Here is a 5,453-nt window from a genome sequence, read left to right on the forward strand (position 1 = left end):
ATCTAATTTAACTAACCAAAGAATTCTGCTTAAAACTTTACATTACTTCCCTAACTATCCCAGCAAAAAGAACTTATAATTTTTGAGCCCTAAGCTAACCCACCCACAAATAATTTTTCAAAGTAAAACTTCCAATATCAAAATTTTTAATTTCAAATGACATTTTGGGCTTATGCAGTAACTGTAACACAGTGACTTAAAAGATCTCTGATATCCAGCACATAGCTGTTATATATTCCATTTTGATTTAATTACTTTTCCCAAAGTAATTTATTTTGAGTTCTCTGTAGAGATATATTAATCAATTGTTTCTTAGAGAGCATACTCCAGAATGAACAATTATAGGTGTGGACCTAAGATTACTCATTTAACATTAATTCTCAATGAGACAAATTAATAACTTACTATGCCTCATCAGATAATCAAACAATTAATTACATTGTTTGAAATATTAAATAGTTTTTCTCTTATATCAGGAGCTTCTTACCTCAGCTCTCAATCACACCACTAGAAGCCTAAAATAACACGTGAGGCTTCTTAATTAATTAATTGAGCCCAGACACTCTCACACTTCTCAAATATCAACTTAATCTGTTTTTAAAACAGATTTTTTTCTCTCTGCAGACCAGAGACCAGTAACATAGGTCTGTTCAGCACCAAACTCACCTTCCAAATGACTAAAAGTGCCGTTTAGAATTTTTAGCAGCACTCCTGAGCTCGAGCTCTAAACCATGAGCTTCCACCACAATATACCCTTAAACCACTCCAAAAGTGCAATTTTAAAAGGTAGTAAACATTTTACAATCATATATTCTAGCACAGCATTCAGATAAAGTATTTTTCATACCTTATTTTATTATGTCCCCCAAAATCTTCTTTATTCTTTAGCACGCGCCCGCTGCACAGTTCTAGCACAAGCTGGCATCTGGCTCGTACTGTCTCTGCTCCTCCTGGCTCTCCCTCACCAACATGTGCACAATGCCAGCCACCATGATTGTTTCGATACATCACAAAACAAAACAATGCCAGGGGAGCACACCGGAGCACTTCTCCCCTCATGCTCTTGTCCCACGCCGGTCTCTCCTTTACTTCAGAACTGGCTCTGCCCAGTAAATTGAGCCAGTTCCTCTAGGACTGGGAATCCCATTCTTCCGCACCAATGCAGTGCGCCCAAGGCTTCCCTGGCTTCCCCCATACTATTTCCATGGCTCTGCTGCTCGAACGCCGCTGCTCCCAATGTAGCTCTCTGCTGTCATAGTGCCGCTCAAATGCCACCAGCACCATTGATGCTACTGCTGCTGATATGACTGAAATGTTTGCTCTTCTCCCCGGACCGCCGCCGATGCCGCAGTTTGCCAAAACTGCCCCTCTGCTCTCACACCACACCAGACCCCGTATGGCACCGGACTCATTGCCAAGCAGCACCCCAGGTAAATAAATATTTTTATTTAACCCCTTAGGGTTACATTAACATATACTATTTGTATAAATTGACCTAGATCAAAAGCACTATCATTTCTAAGGGCAAAATTGCTATGTTAAAAAATGATAGGCATCCCTTAAATTATATTGTAATTACTAGTTTCATGCACAAATACTACTGGTCTCCTAGAAGACTTCCTTGAAAATCTCCTGTATAAAAGGATCATGCTCAAGTGATGACACAAAGCTCAGAGTATCACTCCTTGGATCCTTCTTCTTGGCTCTACCATATCAGAAATCAAGAATGTTTTGCGGCCGTCAAAGACAATGCTGTCCAGTCACACCTCCCAACCGAAACCGCTGTCCCAGCCCGGATCGTTGCTGTAGACAAAACCCATGTAATAATCGTAAGTAATGCTTCGGTCTGATACTATTGGGAACTATATCTTTATTGTAATTATGATACTTATCTATTTTATAATCTACTGAACTTTACAACTTGAGGGTGGCAGCATGAATTAATAATAAAATGTGTCAAGCAGGTAGAACCTTAAAAAATTAGCACAAAAATAAAATTCAGTTTAAAACTATTGAAAAGTCTGGATTTCTTAGTAGTTACTTTTTCCAAATTCACACTCAAGACAGTTAAAGTTAGGTACCTCAGATAGGGTTATGTTTACTAAGCGGTGCTATGGGCATTGTTATGATTCTGCTAGACAGGCAGGGGAATGACTGGGACTCACTTCTGATTGGCCTGTTAGGATTGAGCTGACATCTGAGGCAGCAGACATCAGAAGTCAGAGCTATTTAAACCTACCTTTCCCTATAGTCTATGCTAGTAGCACCCCGTGCTTTTGAGGGAGTTTATTTACTCCTCTCTTTGCTCGTAGCTTCTCTGTATGCTGGTTGCTCCCAGTGTAGGCTTGTTTGTTTCCCTAGCTAAGCTGCTTTCCCTGATTACCTTGCTTCCCTGCACCTGTGGGTGCTCTGTTGCTCCGTCTCTGTGTGCTGACTGAGTTCTGGTAAGAACATTGTTTGTTTTTCCCCTTTGTTAGCTTTATCCTTTGACTGCTGTGTAAGCCCTGCTTCTTCTTGGCTTGTGTTCAGCAGTCCTTGCCTTTCTTTTTTTTGTTTTGTTACATTTGTACCCCGCGCTTTCACTCATGGCAGGCTCAATGCAGCTTACATGGGGCAATGGAGGGTTAAGTGACTTGCCCAGAGTCACAAGGAGCTGCCTGTGCCTGAAGTGGGAATCAAACTCAATTCCTCAGTTCCCCAGGACCAAAGTCCACCACCCTAACCACTAGGCCACTCCTCCACTCCACTCCTCCACTCCACTCTTATCTGTTTGGTGTATGTATAGGCAGCCTTTCCTGTTTCCTTGCTTTTCCCTTTGTCTCTAGTGTCTGTTATTTGACTCTGTGGCTCTGCCTTGTGTATTTCTATAGGTGGTTTCCCTTTATCTTTGAGTGCTGCATGATACAGCCTAGAGTGTTCCTGTGAGTGGCTTCCCTTTCCCTTGAACGCTGTGTGGGACAGCCTGGTATATTTGTGTGCTGTATAGTATAGTATAGTCTAGTGTGTTCCTGTGGAGCTTCGCTCTTAATAAGTCTGTGTCCCATTCTGTCCTCGGCTTTCCCCTTTTCTCTGTGGGCTTTGCCTCTGCAACCTGTGTTTCTGCTTAGCCTTTGCTTGCATTCTCTTTCTCTGGTCATAGCCTGTACCTGCCAGCTTTTGTCTGTCGTCCTTCCCTTGTGGCACTAGCCAGCGCTGTGGGCGTTGCTTGCACTTCAGGCCCTTTTTGGCCCCTTGTTCTTTCTCCCTTTCCGCGTGTGTGACTTGGTTCCAGATCGGCTGTGAGGCCCGTATGCTTGGACTCTGGACGAGTGGGTTCCCAATCGGCCGTGAGGCCCACCTGAGTGGTCTATCTCCCTTTTCTGGTGGTGCTAGTGGATTGTGCTGAGTGTGCGGGCTTTGTGGCCATGGTACTGCTGTGTGCCTGGTCGGTCTACCCTAGGCCTTGGCCAAGATCTATCCTAAGCCTCAGCCTAGGCACAAGGGCTCAAAAACAGTTTAACAGGTGTGTTAGCATTTTTAACATGCGTAAATGGTTTATGCACATTAAACGCTAATGCACCCATAGAAATGTATAGGCGCATAATCATTTGATGTGCCTTAAATTTACAGGCATGATAAAAATGCTAATGCAACTTAGTAAACATACCCCATAATTTCATGCTCAATGAACTCACAAGTTGTACACTGATACAATAAAGGATGACGTGACTTGTCCAAGATCACAAAGAATTTCAGTTGGGAAAGCAGGATTTCAGCTCTTGATTCTCCGTTTATTAATCTGCTGTTCTAAGCACTAAGCTGCTCCTCCACAAATGTTCTTGGAATGGATATATTTCTCTCCTGGTCCTTTGCTAGAGGACTGACCAAGATATCACCTCATTAAATCTAAATAGATAACTTCATGAGCAAGCTCTCATTTAAGTTCTGCTTCTTTCATTTGCCATTCTGTCATACATCCTTATTTTCCATTACTTATTTCCCCAATTCTACAGCACATTGTACTGTCCTATAATTCAATAAGTCTAATAAAAACATGGAAAAGTAATATATTCAGGGCTTTTTGAGGGGGTACTTGGGGGTACTGAGTACCGGCACCTTTTCCATTGTCTGCTAAAATTGACCCATGGTCTCCAAGGTTTAATGAAAGAGCTCAGGCTCTACATACCAATTCTGCCTTGTCATACATTCTGTGACTGATTTCAGGGGGCCTGGTTATTGTGGGGTAGGTTCCTCAGTGATCACCCTACCCCTGAAGGGTGGCCTGCCATTTGAGTACTGGCACCTTTTTCGCTAGACAATATGCACTGAATATGTTAATGTAATAATAATGATCGCAAATGTACTTGTCCTGCTTAGGATGTAATTGCTTTCTGGAACTTTCACAATATCTTTTTCTTTTCTTAATTTCAGCATACCAGCCTACCCAGTGCTGCCCACAGAATACCCAGTATATGTATTATCGTAACCCGGGTATGTAAAACTGAAAGCTTGCTCTAAGATTATTAATGCTTTATACAATACAGATCTAACATAAATCTATTATAATACAACAATTAAAAGCCTATAAATAATACAATTTATTATGAAATTCTTAGTACAAGCTCTTATAATAGACCCAAGTTCAATAACAGGGTCCTTGTTTAGTAAGATCAGGTTGTTATATGAAATAAAGCAAATCACACCTTGACATCCAGGTTGACATCCTTTACCTCTCAACTTGACATCCAGGTTGAGCAGCCAGAAATTACATGCTGATGGCAGTGCAGAATAATATTGATAAATTATTGGTTAACAGTTTTTCCTAAGACATTAATAGGCTTTATTCTTTATTTTTATATTGTAGATTTCTTTTTAAGTTGAGCAACTGCTGATGGAATTTATGCATTAAAAAAATTGATATTCTGTAGAAAAAAATGAGCAAATATTTTATAAAACTAATGAGTTCTGGATAAATTTATCAAAACAATACAGTAAAATCAGTCTTACCATAACCATTTAAGCAGTATACAACAAGTAATTAGTCAAGAACAGAATGAGATTTTTTGATGTAGAATACCTCCATGAGTAAACCATTGACACAGGACATCATAGGGAAAAATTGACTCATCTTCTTCTTTTCCACCACTATGTCACCACCACACGTGTTTTCTTCCCCTAACTCATCCCTATCTCTCTCTCTTTCTTTTCATTCTCATGTCTGTCTGTATGTTGAACCACTCCCCCTCTCCTCACCTTTCTGGCACATCCCCACCACATTTTCTTCTTCCACAGCTAGCCCCCATCACTCTTTCCTAGAAATGCAGAAGTAAAAGAGTTTTGCCCAAAAGCCAAAACTTCAGCCTGGGTAACTAAAGTTGAGTGCATAATATATGTTAAGTGCTTAGATACATATATTCAGGAGCACTAACCATATAATCAATGATGGAACCAGCACTATCAATTTAGACTAGGAT

The sequence above is a fragment of the Microcaecilia unicolor genome, chromosome 5 (assembly GCF_901765095.1).
Source record: "Microcaecilia unicolor chromosome 5, aMicUni1.1, whole genome shotgun sequence".
Lineage (NCBI taxonomy): Eukaryota > Metazoa > Chordata > Amphibia > Gymnophiona > Siphonopidae > Microcaecilia > Microcaecilia unicolor.